This window comes from Balaenoptera physalus (assembly GCF_965194825.1).
Source record: "Balaenoptera physalus genome assembly, chromosome: 1".
NCBI lineage: Eukaryota > Metazoa > Chordata > Mammalia > Artiodactyla > Balaenopteridae > Balaenoptera > Balaenoptera physalus.
The window spans coordinates 107641138-107656747 of record NC_138882.1 but is presented as its reverse complement, the minus strand read 5'-3'; the positions used below and the strand labels follow the sequence as shown (position 1 = coordinate 107656747).

At 34.9% G+C, this 15610-nt stretch overlaps 1 protein-coding gene across 2 annotated transcripts in view; it reads right to left on the bottom strand.

Moving 5' to 3' along the window:
- Nucleotides 1–15610, bottom strand: part of LOC309656428 (uncharacterized protein) — a 467714-nt gene that overhangs the window by 287050 nt on the left and 165054 nt on the right. The gene's annotated exons all lie outside the window — the stretch shown is intronic.

Here is a 15610-nt window from a genome sequence, read left to right as displayed (position 1 = left end):
CTTTCTTTGGAGATTTTATACCTATATAGGAAACCCTAAGCAGAACATTATTTTGTTTGCCAGCTTTTGAATTTTACATAAAAATAATCAAACGGTATATTTGTCTATGACTTTATTCACACAAAATTATGTTTTTGAATAATTCATCCATATTGTATTTAGCTTTGTATATTCATTATGAGATTTTGCTACAGCTTATTTATACATTCTACTGTTTTTTTTTTTTTAATGTTTTTTTTTTTTTTTTTTTTTTAATTTATTTATTTATTATTTTTGGCTGTGTTGGGTCTCCGTTTCTGTGCGAGGGCTCTCTCCAGCCGCGGCAAGCGGGGGCCACTCTTCATCGCGGTGCGCGGGCCTCTCACTATCGCCGCCTCTCCCGTTGCGGAGCACAGGCTCCAGACGCGCAGGCTCAGTAATTGTGGCTCACGGGCCCAGCCGCTCCGTGGCACGTGGGATCCTCCCAGACCAGGGCTTGAACCTGTGTCCCCTGCATTGGCAGGCAGATTCTCAACCACTGCGCCACCAGGGAAGCCCTACATTCTACTGTTGATGGATATTTGGGCTGTTTCCATTTTTACAATACTGATCAAAGCATCTATAAACACTGTTTTACATGTTCCTGACTAACATGTGTAAGAGTTAACTTAGGGTGCAATAATTCCTATAAAGTGTATACATTCTAATGAAATTGCTGGGTTGTAGGAAATGTACACTTTCAGGTTTATAAGGAAAGCCAAACTATTTTCTGAAGTGATTGAAATAATTTATACTCCCACCAGCAGTGAATAAGAGTTCACATTACTAAATGGCTTACCAAAATTTGGCATTGTCTGACTTAAAATTTTGCCTTTCTTATGGGTATAAAATGATTTCCCATAATGGTTTAAATTTGCATTTGCCTGATTACTAGTGAGGTTGAACATCTTTTCATACATTTAACAACTCTTTGTGTTTAGGATCATTTGAGCTGGAGATACATATGTGTATACATATATATTCTGGATACCTGTCCTTTGTTGGTTTCCCCTACATATTCTTCTGGGAATTTTACAGTTTTAAGTCTTAATCTACTTTGAGTTGATTTTTGTGTATGGTGTAAGATAATCCCATCTGTTTTTTACTCCATATTTCCTTTTTTTTCTGCCTTCTTTTGGATTGATTGTTATATTTTTAATAATTACACTTTACCCTTTTTACTGGCTTATTAGTTATTACTCTATTTTTTTGTTTTTAGTAATTGCTTTAGGATTTATAGTGCATCTTTAACTATTACACCACTTCACATATGAGAACTTTATAATAGTATATTTTCTTATCTCTCCCTTCCAGCTTTCGTGCTAAGATATTTTTATTTTACAGGTGTAATAAACCCTACAATACGTTGCTGTTGTTTTTTACTTTAAAAAGTCAATTATCTTTTAAAGATATTTGAAAATTACGAAAAATTTTTATGTTTAACCACATATTTACCGTTTCTAGTACTCATCATTCTTTTCTGTAGATTCAGATTTTCCTCTGCCATCATTTTCCTTCTGTTTAGAAACTTCCTTTAACATTTCTCATAGTACACACGTGTTTGCTGGTAATGAATTCTTTGCTGAGAAAGTCTCTGTGGTTTTTTTTCTTTTTGAGTTTTCATTTTGAAAGATAGTTTAAAAAAATGAATAGATAATTTAATTAACAAATTTATACATTCAAATGGTTATGCTATTTTATAAACATACAATAATTATGTTCCATTAAATTACAATGTGCTCAGAGACAGGTATCATCCTGTTGCCTCACATGAGTTTTCAGGACAGTAGTTTCCTCCAATGTGGAAGTTAATCAGATAAATTGTCAGAGAACTTTATTGGTATAGAATTCTAGGTTGACAGGGTTTTGTTTTTGTTTTTGCTTTTGTTCTTTAGAAATGTTTCACTTTCTTCTGAATCTGCTCATCTTTGTTCTTTTAATGTAACATCTTTTTTATCTCTTGTTGTTTCTAGGATATTTTTAACACTGGCTTTAAGAAATTTGATTATGATGTGCCTTCATATAGTTTTCTTTATGATTTGTGTGTGTGTGTGTGTGTGTGTGTTTGTGGTTTGTTAAGATTCTTAGATCTGTGACTTTATAGTTTTCATTAAATTTGGAAAAATTTCAACCATTATTTCTTCAAAAAATTTTTTTTCTGTACCACCCACCTCTTCCCTTTTGTAAACTCCAATACAGATACAAAAGGGTGCTTGGCATTGCCCCATAGCTCACTGATGCTCTGCTTATTTGTTCTAGTCTTTTTTCTATTTGTGTTTCATTTTGAATAGTTTCAATTGCTATGTTTTCAAGTTTACTAATCTTTTCTTCTACATTGTTTAATCTGTTATTACTCAATGTGTGTTTTTTTAAAAAATCCCAGTAGTAGTTTTCATGGCTAGTGGTTCTACTTGGGCCTTTATTCACCATGCTCAAGTTTCCTTCACCTTCTTGAATGTGTTAGATATCATTATAATAACTTCTAATGTTCTTGTTGCTAATTCTATCATATGTGTCATTTCTGGGTCTGTTTCTATTGTTTGACCCATCTCCTTAATATGAGTCATACATTCCTGCTTTTTTGTGATCTTTAATTTTTTATTAGACGTAAGACATTGTGAATTTTACCTTGCTTGGTGCTGGATATTTTCATATTCTTATAAATATTCCTGAGCTTTTCTTCTAGGTCATAGCTAAGTTACTTGGAGAAATGTTGACCCTTTTGAGGTTTTTATTTTTTAAGTGTTGTTTTGTGAGACTGGAGCCACCTTTAATCCAGGGCTAATTTTCTTTTATTACTGAATCAATACTCTCTTGAGTATTCTACCTGATATCCCATGATTTATGAGTTTTCCCACTCTTGTTGAAGGGAGCACAAACTATGCTTTGTCCTGTGGAAACCCAAGAACTGTTCCCCTTGCTCTTATTGGGTGGTTCTTTCCCCAGATGTGGGTAGTTTTCTTTCAAAGGAAACTGTCATAGCCCAGCTTGAGGAAGACTTGGAGATTTTCTGAAGATTTCCAGAGCTCTCTCTGTGTAGCTCTCTCCTCTCTGGAACTCTGTCCTGCACACTTTACCAACCCTAGCCTCTCTCAACTTCTAAACCATTCTCAGTTTCAGGAAGTCACCAGGCTCTGCCTGGGTTCCCTCTCTCTTCAAGTTATAGCCTGGAAACTCTCTCCAGGCAGTAAATCTGGGCAATCAGAAGACTTACCTCATTTGTTTCCACTCTCCCCGATATCACTGTCCTTTGCAACCTCCTATCTAATGACTGAAAAACATTGTTTCATATATTTTCTCTGGCTTTGTCACTGTTTCAGTTGTAATGGTAAATCCAACCCCTTACCTTGGCTAGAAGTAGAAGTCTGAACTCACTTTTAATCAAAGACTACTGCTAGAAACACTCTCTAGAAACTATTTCTCTATTTGTTGTAGGAATGTTTTTATATTTTACACTTCTCTGCTCCACATTATAAGGATCCATATAAGAGATTAATTTTAGAATACAATGCAGGAAACAACATTTACCTGAAGAAACTAGTTTTCTTCTAAATCATGATTAAGGAGATTAATATAAAAGACCTGTTTTCTTAATTCTTTGATCAACCAGGAGATTCTTAGTCAAATTTATATATAAACTATAGCATATGTGTGGTATTTTATGGACCATTTTGTTTGTTTGAGTGCTATTTTCCCCTTGGTTACATCTGTACCAGTTTGCATTTTCTTCTGGCTCTTGTGCCTTTTCCTTACATTCATATTTTATTATTTTATTAAACACTTTCCATAAGTTACCTCAAATATTTAATGGAATGGCCAGAATACAAAGAAGTAAACCAAAAATTAAAATAGTTTGTGTATACGTGGTACCTTGAAAGCATAAGCATGAACAAAGTAGTCTAGATGAATTCTTTATATTAACTCTCTCTATTGGAGAACAAGACCCACAGAGTTGGTGAACAGGATAAAAGTGGTTGGAAAAGAAGACAAGAAATCTTTGGAGCTTAAGTGCTGTCCACTGAGGAGGGTTCTAGATCAAATGTCATTGTGTAGACCAGCGATTTGGGGTACTAGGAAGAAATGGATGCCTCAGGTTGTGGTTTGGAGAGTGGTAAATATACTGAAAAAGAGAAATAGGAGATGAAAGCCTTGGGTTTTTCACAATGTTGCTAAGAAAGAACTCTGATCTTTTGTGTTTTAAGACACATGTTGTGCTACTTGTGTGTCTGATGATCTAATCAGAGCCTGTGGGTATGTAAATATGTCTATCTTAACATATAAGCTTCCAAGAGGGCCAGTGACATTCTATCACTTTGAGTCTCTTTAAATAGGTCCATTGATGGGAGGGATATAATGTTTCACTAAAATGATTTTTCTGAGTAAAAATAATGTAGATAATCTTATAGTGAGTATGAAGACATGCCCTAAATCATGAAGGTGGTATATAAAGAACTGAAGTTTGGAAAAGCTGAACTTGGGGGTTTTTCTCTTTAGTGTTGTGTATGGACCACTAGTATATACAGCACACTTCTCTGTTGGATTGTTAAATTTTTGGTCAATACATAATATTCATTTATTTTTATTTACTGTTATTATTATTTACTGTTATGGTGATAACTTTCAACCTCTCTTTGCTGAGTGGGTTCTGAGACAAGAGCGTTATAAGTTGCTTAGAATAAGAGCTAAGAGCAATAGAACAATATCAAGGCATTATTCACATTAGGTTGAACTATATGAGGTTGTCAGTCAAAACCTGTCCAATATCAGCAATTCACATGGTTTAACTTGTGTATCAGTGTTAGGTTTATATGTTGTGTAACACACCACCCCAAAATTCTGTGGCTTAAAATGACAACCATTTTATTATGTTTAATGATTCTTGGGCTGACTAGGGTCGGCTGCATGGGTTTGTGTTCTTCTTCTTCATGGGTTTGGGTCAGTTGTCTAGGGGTTTGAGTAGCCTGGAATGTTCAATGTGATCCACCCACATGGCCAATAATTACTGCTGGCTGTCAACTGGGAGCTCAGCTGTGGCTGTCAAAGACAACCTTGGCTCTTTGCTTTGTAGTATGGGTTCCTCACAACATGTCCTGGGTTTGGAAGTCCAAGACTATTATTTCCACTGCATTCTCTTTGTCAAAGCCAATTCACAAGGCCAGCCCAGATTCTGAGGGTTGGGGGTAGGAGGTAGCTCCACGTCTTGATGTGTGTGGGAATTTATAGAGTGAAGGGGAAATATTGGGGACCATCTTTGGAGATCAGTTACCATCAAAAAACATTTCTCTGATGAATGTAAGAAAGACCAGTCAGGTGAGTTTTACTCAAATAAGGACACAAAGTGATGTGAGCAGTATAACAGTGGATGCTATTAATTCCTTAGTGTGTGCCAATAAAAATTACAATGTTCAAGACAATACTGTGACATGAAAATGTTCAAAAATTTTGATGCGTAATCTAAAAGGAGTAATAAGATGTGTGCCCAAATAGTCATAATACAAGTAAAGATTGATGCATAGGTAAAGATAAAACTGAGAGGAGAAAAACACTGACTCTGGCCAGGAGAGATAGACAGACTCAGGCATGGCTCCATGAAGGAGGTGCTATTCAAGCTGCATCTTGAAACAATGGATAAGATGTAGACAAGTCACTATAAGGAAGGGCAGAGACTTTCAAAGTAAAGGGGAAAGAGTGAGCATGGGTATGGAGGGAGCAAAGACCTTTGACTTCTATGTAAAGAAGAGGCAACCAGCCCATTTGGCAGAAACATGGGAAAACGTAAACAAGTACAGTAAGAACTGAAGTTGGAAAAGTGAGTTGTAGCAAATTGTGGGAGGCCTTAAATGCTGACTTGGAAGTTTGGGCTTTGTTCAGGAGTAAGAGCCATTGAAAGGAACCAACAGGATCAGGGCAGTGCTCTAGGAGGTTGACACCTCATGTTCATCTGGTATTTTCTATCTATACCTTTGTCCCCTGGCTATTCCCAGAGACTCCCCTCCCAGCTTTCTGCCTTTAGTGGTAACTTCCTTTCCATTATTTAGTGCCAGGGCTGCCACAGTAGTGAGAAATGGGAGAACCATTTTTCTTATGTTATATGTGGATAAAACAGAATATTATTTAGCTACTAAAATAACATTTTCAAAAAATATTTATTGGCATGGGGAAATGCCTATGTTCCAGTAAAGAAATAATAAAATAATAGATTAATAAAAACAGAATAAGAATTGTATGTAAAATGTGAAAACATCATAAAAATCTGAATATTGTGTGTCTATATGCATATACACATAGAGAGAGGAAAGGAGATCACAGTGTTACATTGACAGTGGTATTGTGGGTATTTTTATTTTACTTATACCAAATAAAATATTTGGTATGAATATTTTTCCAAATTAGAATGACTAAATTTTTTTAGTCATTCTAATGACTAAATTAGAATGACTAATTCTAATTAGTTTTCCAAATTAGAAAGTATTAGAGTTATAGTCAAAAAAGTTATCTTCTAGTGTGTTAACCACTGCAAGTAAGTCTTCAAACGGCAGCCAAGTAAAAATAGCATCCCACCTGAACTTGAGACTTGGAATTCTCAAAGACCTATAAATATTTAGGGCCCTGCGATCCAGACATAGAGTGAGACAGCTGCTTTGGCTCTCTGAGTATTTGAGTGTTTGCTCTGAAGAGAATAAAAAGGAGAGGAAAGTACTTGAACAACCTTTCACCACTAAACCACCTCTGGAATTTCTAAATAAGGCCTTGGAGGGAGGGAAGGTGACATAAAGAGCCTGCACACCATCACTCCACACTCTCACAGGGCTTGGGGAAGGACTCAGCGAGAATTGCTTGGCCACATTGAAGTGAAATATTGAGGTTTAAACCTCAATATTTCACCAGCTATCCAGCCGACCTCAGGTGCCTCATACAAATTTTGTTACTTTATGCCCCAAGAATCATTTGTTCACTCTTTTCCAGTCTTGCATAATTTTCTACTGTGGGAATCTGATAATACTTAAGCAGATAAAGAAAGATGTAAGGAAATCCTGGGAAAGGAGAAAAACTGCCACTTTATTATTTTAAATTACTGTGTTTGAGCAACTGAATTTACTAATTCATTTTATTTCTTCAGAAATTTTCAACCAGGTAGCTCTGCAATTTTGTTTACATCTTTGATATAAAAAAAAGTATTCTACTTTACATCTCTTCCAGTTTCACCCTTGCTAAGCAAAGTCTGCTTTTTGGCCCTTCTTTCTGCCATGCAAAGGGGACATGGGCTCCTCTAGGATTTATCTGAGTAGCACTAGTCTTAATTTTTCAAACTGTCTGAACAAAGTAAAGAAACTTTAGGAGTCTTTTAAAAAGAGTTTTTATAGCTTTATCAGGAAGAGAAAAGAGAAACATGACTAATAGTAATAACAGAGAAATTCTAGGGGACTGGATCTTTCTTTTTCCTATTTCCTTTTGAAGAAGTATATCTTCAGGATCTTAGGATAATGATAGCATAAACCAACTTGTTTCTTTTTCGTCAACAAATGAGGTTAACATTAATGACATGCATAGGGGAATAAGGACCTTGAAAGTTTTCTTTCAGCTGTGGTCCCATTGCTTCCAGGGTTAGGGTGACTCTGTTTTTCAGGCTGATCAAAGCTGGGGAACAAATCCATGTGTGATGTGTCTGGCACATTTTTAAGGAGACCTTGTAAAAAGAACTGATAAGTAATTTTATCAAGAATTTACTGCATGCTTATCCTGGATTAAGTGCTTTGCATGAATTATTTAATACTCACATTAATCCAGCTACGTAATGTTATCTGACCAATAGAAAAACTAAACTAGAATACTTAAGTAATTTTCCTAAATTCAGTAATCGATGGAGCTATGGTTGACCACGGTTTGTCTGATTCCAGAATCGGCACTGTTATTCTCTATACTGTTACTTTTAGTTCATACACGTGAAATAGACTTCTATAGGCTTAGTCATCTTTGAAGGACAGATGGCAAGTAATCTTAAAAAAGAAATATATCTTAGGTCTTCAGTTTGTTATGGGAAGGAAGAAGGGCTGATAATATTGTTCAGATAAGTTTTTGTGGTATGTTTTCTGAAGAGCATAAGAACCCCAGATTCCTTATGCTAAATATCCAAGATTGTTCACTGGACACTTATCTCCTTTCTGTTGAATTTAAAAGAAACATATAGGTTACTATGTTTAAGCGGCCATCTGCCATCATGAGCAAACTCTTGAGGAAATCGCTTTGGACTTAAATTATAGCACATGTTTGATCATTATGTGTATTTATACTTTTTGAATTTGGAAACTTTGAAAGAAAGAGGTTAAAAGTCAGCAAGAAGGAAAATGGGGAAAAAATGGAATAATTTTAAAAGGCAAAATGAGTGCTTTATAGTGTTCTGTACTAGTGCGAGTAAGAAAGAATTAGAGCTGTCCCAAAAGACCCAGCCTGACACCAAACTGGGGCTATCACACCAAACAAACAAAAAGGCAATAAGATACAGAGAGTAAAGAAAATCTAATTAATGTGTGTTTAGCTGAAACTGATCATTTTGGAAAAGAGAAGGTTAGCCCAAATTTTTGTGTGATAGGCCCAATAATGAACCTCCCCCCCCAAAAAAGTGTTCATGCCCTAATCCCTGGAAACTATGAATATGGTACTCTATACGGTAAAAAGGCATTTTGCAGATAGGATTAAATCTTGAGGTGGGGAGATTATCCTGGATTTCTGAAGTGAGTCCAATGTAATCAGAAAGGTCCTTATAAGAGGGAGACAGGAGGGACAGAGTCACTATATTAAAATTTTAAAATTAATTCCATTTTAGTTTCTTTCCTAAATTCTCAAAATGGATATTAAATTCTTTTCTCCCCTTTGATTTTTTAATGTTTCTTTTCTTTAATAATGAAGTCATTTAAGAATATATATATGTTTTTCTCTGACTACAGTGTTTTCTAGGTTCTATAGGTTTTGGTAGAATGTCTCTTTTTTACTCCTCTCTAAATAAGTTGGTTATCTTTTCACTTTTGATTTCTGTTTGATCCAAAAATTATCTAGAAGAATCAGTCTTAATTTCCAAGAAATTCCAAATTTTTGTTCATGCCACCATTATTATTAAATATTGTCTTAGAAGTTCTAGATAATGCAAAACAAGAACATAAAATAACTAGTCTCAAAAAGATGAGATCAAGTTATCTGCTTTTGCTGATGGTATGAACACCCAATAAATCTGAGTAACAACCACAACAATAACAAGCAGTAATGGTAAAATAGGTGGATACAAGATAAATATTCAAATATCAATAACTTTATTTTAATAATAAGGGCCTAGAAATAGAAATGAGAAAAAATTTTCTCAATATTGACAAACACTACAAAATAATTAGGGATAAATTTGTCAATATAATTTATAAAGAAAACTATAAAGTCTTATTGAAAGACATAAAGTATTGAAAAGTATACAATAAGCTCAAAGACAATTTATTTGGAAGTAGCTATGCTCACCACTATACCACCAACACTGCCTGACAAACAATTTGTTTGGAAAGAGTTTTTGCCATGCTAAGTTTGAGCAGAGAATAAATAACAATAATACACAAAAAGTTTATAAACTGATAAAAAGAGACAAGCACCCAAACAGGAAAATGGGCAAAGAGTATGAAAATTCACATGAAGAACAAATTCACAGAAGTGAAAATCGAAAAGATCAAAAAACATATGAAAATATGTGCAAACTTAATAGTAAAGATATTGCTAAATGGGTAATAATGGACTCATCAAAGATTAAAATCCAACACAAAATACTTATTGCTAAAAGAGATGTGAGAAAAGCAATGCTCCCGTACATGGCTGGGAGAAATGCAGATAAAGTCTTTGGGAAAAGGAATCTAGCAACAACTATTTTTTTAATACAAATAACTTCGCTATTGGGACTCTCTATAATAGATATAAAAGCATCCATTCACAAGAAGGCATATATGCTGGAATATTTGTTGCAGGAGTATTCACGGTGGAAAAAAGCTAAGAAAAATTAATGTGTCCTCATTCATCCATTCAGAAAGTATGTCTTTACTGGACTGTTAGGTGCTTTGCTCTTCACTAGACACTGTGAAGTATAATAAAGGGCTCCCACCTTCAGAAAACTCTGGTTGTAGCGGAGGAGCCAAGACATACAGACACAGTTACATAATAGAACAGGATATTTCAGACCCTAAGCAAAGGCTAGGAGAGCCAGCAGGGTAGGGGTTCGGGGGTGGGGGGGGCGTGGTGGAGGAGAGAAAAGGGAGGGTGTGTTCTGGGGATGGGGAATGATTCCATTAGAGAGGAGAATCACATCCCAATTACAAAGAAAAGGAAATCCGCTAATTCTTGACTAATCCTGATGAATGGAAGTAGATTGCCAAACAGCATAGAAAGGGGAGCTTGACATGAACCCTGTTAAGATTCTAAAGCTTTTAAAAATAAAAATGGAGCAGTAATAATCAGAACTTGAAAGGGGAAAGAAAGTTAAGCCAAACTAAATTAGTTTTTATTTTTCATAAGCCTCTAAATAAGAGGAATGCAATAGATGTGATGAAATCAAAATTTTGGCAAGAGTTTGATAAAGTTTTTTTAATTGTTTGGAGAGGATGTGGAACAGTTAGAATAACTGGTTAAATGGCTACATAATGTGTACTAGGTGTACTATTGATCAGTACCTAGAGGAAGTCTCATATGTGGAGGAATCTCATCTGTGATAAGCACACGGATGTGTTTCAATCAGTTGTGTGTGAAGAGGAATTAGTTACTAATGCTAAGAAGTAAATCAACATGGATTCAAAGTTTTCCATCTGATAATATCTCCCTCACTGGCATTCAGATGGTTTCAGTGAATGGGAGATGAGTGGGAGTTACAATTAGCAGAAGAGAATTGTGCAGAACTCTCCAACACTCATAACATATCTGGACGTACCCACGGCAATATGTTGTATATCTGTACATTGCTGCAGAGAAATTAGTAAAAGCTGCTGCCCTTGTGGGAAGAAGCATGGCACTCTGACCCCAGCTCCATGTTCGGATCTGAGATGAGGCTGAAGCTGAAGCAGGAAGTAACTAGAACACTGATTCCAGAACAAGGATTTAAAAAGATCCCAATCATCATCATGGGGAAAGTTATGTAAAAGTTAATAGTAAATAACATAAAGCCCTATTCTAGCCCAAACTGGTCAGAACATAATTGGGACATTAAAAAAAAATTATTTCCACCATTTATTGTAAAAGGGGCAGTAATAAAAATGAAGCTAATTTCGAGGAAATTAGTCAAGCTGGAGACAATGACTAAAGAAACTGGGATATTTAGATTAGAAACAGGAGACTTAGGGATATGAAATCTGCCATCAAATATTTGAAGCACTCTTCAAAGGAATGAGCAAAATAAGAGAAAGAACATAGGGTTTTTAACTTAGTTAGCGTTTGTACTGTTATAGACTTTAGGATTCCTTTTAAACCTGACATTCTAGGAAATCTACAGCATGATTTTATAATAAACCAGGAAGGCTAGGTTCAGAATGCCCAGGGTCCACCCCTCTGATATCAAAGCCAAAAAATAGAATAGAGCCCAAGTTGCTGGGGTCAGTGCCAACAAGTCTTCCTGTAGTGGTAATTCTAAGGGCATCCAGAGGACAAGAAAAAGGGTTAGTTAACAAACAGGAAAGTTGGACAAATGTCATGGTGATAAGAATACAGAACTCAAAGGAAATGATGGCAGAGGCAACTAGAGAAGCCAAAAAATCAGGATGCCATAATCAGAGGGACTGAAATGGATGAGCAAAGTAAAGTAATGGAGCTGGTGGTTAAGGTGAGATGACAGAATGACAAAGCAAGAGTCAGGTTAGGACAAAAATTACTTTAGGTCAAATCTTGTGACTACCATGCTAAGGATGATCTGTGAATGGCACAGAGTAAACACTCAGTAAATATGAGGCATTTCTATTTGCAATTTTACCCTGATCAGCTGAATTGGAATCAAGTATTTAAAATGACCAGGACATGCTAAATCAGGACCAGATCGTGGTGGGCCTTGAACATCAACCCTAAGTGTATGGATGTTATCCTGCAGGCAAAAGGAAACACAAAGTTATTTGAACTGAGATGTGCTTTAGGAACCTTACTCACTCAGCCCTGTGAAGAGTAGACGTATATTATGAGAGAGGAGGGAGAGCCATTAGGTAAGAATTCTTGCAAAAATATAAAGGAAGTAATGATGGCCTAAACTGGGGGGCGGTGGGTCGGGAGTGGGGGATATAAGACAGCCTAGAGGAGAGATCTAAGGTCCCATTGCCTAATTAAATTACAGAGCTGGCTGTGTATAGAGTCAACATGATCAACAAAAAGATACCATAATGTAGCTACCCTAATCCAGGATATGACAGAGCAGGTTGAGAATAATCAAACCCATTAAACACTATTCACTCCAGCTGATCTCAAACCAAGGAAACCTCTTTAATTACTATGAACTTTCAAGCACTTGAGATGCCAAAGTGATTTCAGGGGAGTCCAGAGAATGATGCTTGATAACAGTGATTGGAGGAGTAAATGAGAGGTAAGGAAGTGGAGATGGCCAGTATGCTTTAACCTTTTAGAAAGTTTGTTTGTGAAAATGTCTTTTAAAGAGCTCAGAACCAACACCACCAAGTGTGTTTTCATTTCTCTTGGGTTAAAAAACTAAGAGTGCAATTGCTGGGTCATAGGATTGGTGTACATTTAACTTTATAAGAAACTGTCAAACTGTTTTTAAAGTGGTCATACCATTTCATACAGCCACCACCAAAGTAGGAGAGCTCCTCTTGCTCCACATCCTTGTCAACACTTAGTATTGTTCGTCTTTTAAATTTTAACCATTCTGGTAGATAGGGAGTGGCATATCATGGTGGTTTTTATTTGTAGTTCCTTGAAGACTAGTGATGTCAAAAGAGGCTTTTATACGTCTCGTGACCGCGTTCATATATAATCTCCTTTATGAACTGTTTTTTTTTTTTCAAATCTTCTGTCCATTTTAAAAACCAGGTTGTTTGGTGATGATGATAGTGGTGATGATGATGATGATGTAGTATGGGAGTTCTTTATATGAACTAGATACAAGTCCTTTGTCAGATATACATATTGCAAATATTTTCTCCTAGTCTGTGGCTTACATTTTTGTTTTATTATCAGTGTTTCATTGAGAACAGAAGTTCTTAATATTTACAAACTACACTATATACCTTTTACATTATGGTTAGTGCTTTTGGAGTTCTAGGAAATCTCTAGGTACCGGAAAATCATGATATTTTCCTAATTTTTTTCCTAGAAGCTTTATAGTTTTAGTTTTTTAGTTTAGTCCCATCATCCATTTCAAATTAATATTTATGTATCACATAATGTGGCAGTTGAGATTCATTTTTTTTTCTACACAAATATCCTGTGTTACAGCATCATTTGTTGAAAGACTCCTTTTTCCATCGAATTATCTTGATGCTTTGTAAAAAATCATTTAACGTTAAAAAATGTTTATGTTTAGTCTCTTTATACAGTCCTATTGGTCTATTTCTCTCTACTTCTGTCAATACCTTACTACTTTGATTATTGTAGCTTTTTAATAAGTTGATACGTTTTGGAGTCAGTTTGTGTAACAGCTGCAATTTTATTCAACTTTTTAAAGATTATATTCTAGGCCCTTTAAATTCTTGCATAAATTTTAGATTTAGCATATGTCTTTACAAAAACCAAAAAAGATTGCTTAGAATTTAAATGGGATTGCTTTGGATCTATATATCAATTTGGGGGGGGACTAACATTTAACAATATTGAGTCTTCCAATTCATGTATCCATAGACAGAAAAATGTTTAGCAAATCAAATCTAGTAACATGTAGAAACAAATCTATTTATCTGTTTCTCCATTTAGTTCTGTCAATTTTTGCTTCATGTATTTTGAGACTGTTATTAGGAACATAAGCATTTAGGATCATTACATCTTTTGATGAATTGAACATTTTATCATCAAATAACTTCATCCCTGATGATTTTTCCTGTCTTGAAGACTCCTTTCTTTGATGTTAATAGCCGACTGGTATGACTATATCACACTTAATGTTTTTATTGTATATTTTTCTACCCTTTTATTTTCAAACTGTGTCTTTATATTTAAAGTATATCCATTCTAAACTGTATAACTGGGTCATGCTTCTTTATGTAGTCTTCAATCTCTGCTTTTTAATTATATTAGTTCATTACAATTGATGTAATTATTGATATGGTTGCGTTTAAATCTATCATCTCACTCTTTGTTTTCTATTTGTCTGCTTTGTTTTGTGAGGTTTTTTTCCCCTATCTTCCCTTCAGTTGAGTATTGTTTAGAATTTCATTCTATCTCTTCTATTTATGTTTTTAACTACCTCTTTATATTATTATATTTAGTGCTTTCTCTAGGGATTATAATATGCACACTTAACTTGTTACAATCTATCTAGAATTAATATTATACTATTAGATATACAATGTAAGACCCTTACAACAGCACAGTTTCACTTATATCCCTTGCTCTGGCTTGTGCTATTATTATCATACATTTTATACTGTATGTTTAAAACCCAAAATGCATTGTTATTGTTTTTGCTTTTAGTCAATTTACTTTTAAAGAAATTAAGAAGAGAAAGATAGACCTTTATATTTACCCACATATTTACAATATCTTGTTCTTTCCCTTCCTTCCTTTCAATCAAGATTTCCATTTTTATATTGTTTCCTTTCAGGATGAAAAGCTTTGACATTTCTTGCAAGGCAGAGGTGCTGACAACATTTTTAATCTGTTTTCGATTATTTAAAATGTCTTTATTTGCTTTCTTTTTTATACAATTTAAAATTTTTTATTGTGATAAAATGTATATAACATAAAACTTGACATTTTAACCATCTTAAGTGTACAGTTCAGTGATATTAATTGCATTCCTAATGTGCAACTATCAATGCCATCTATTTCCAAAACTTTTCCATCACCCCAAAAAACTCTGTAGCCAATGATTATGCAATAACTTCTACTCTTCTAGCCCCAGGTAACCTCTAATCTACTTTCTATCCCTACGAATTTGCCTATTATAGATAGTTTTCAAGGTTCATCCATGTTGAGGCATATATCAGAATTTCATTCCTTTTTACAGCTGAACAATATCCCACTGTATGTATATAATTACACTTTGTTTATCCATTCATCTGCTGATAGACACTTGGGTTGTTTCCACCTTTTGGTTATTATGAGTAATGCTACAATTAGTTTTGGTGTACAATTATCTGTCTGAGTCCCTGTTTTCAATTCTTTGAGGTAAGAATGGAATTGCTGGATAAAAGCCTATGTTTAGCTTTCTGAGGAAAGGTTAAGCTAGTTTTCAAAGCAGCTGCACCATTTTGCATTCCCACTAGCAATGTACGAGGGGTTCAGTGTCTCTACATTCTCATCATGTGTTACTTCCCTTTAAAAAAAAATTATAACTGTCTTAGTAGGTGTGATGTGCTATCTCACCATGGTTTTCATTTGCATTTCCCTAATGACTAATGATGTTGAACATCTTTTCATGTGTTTA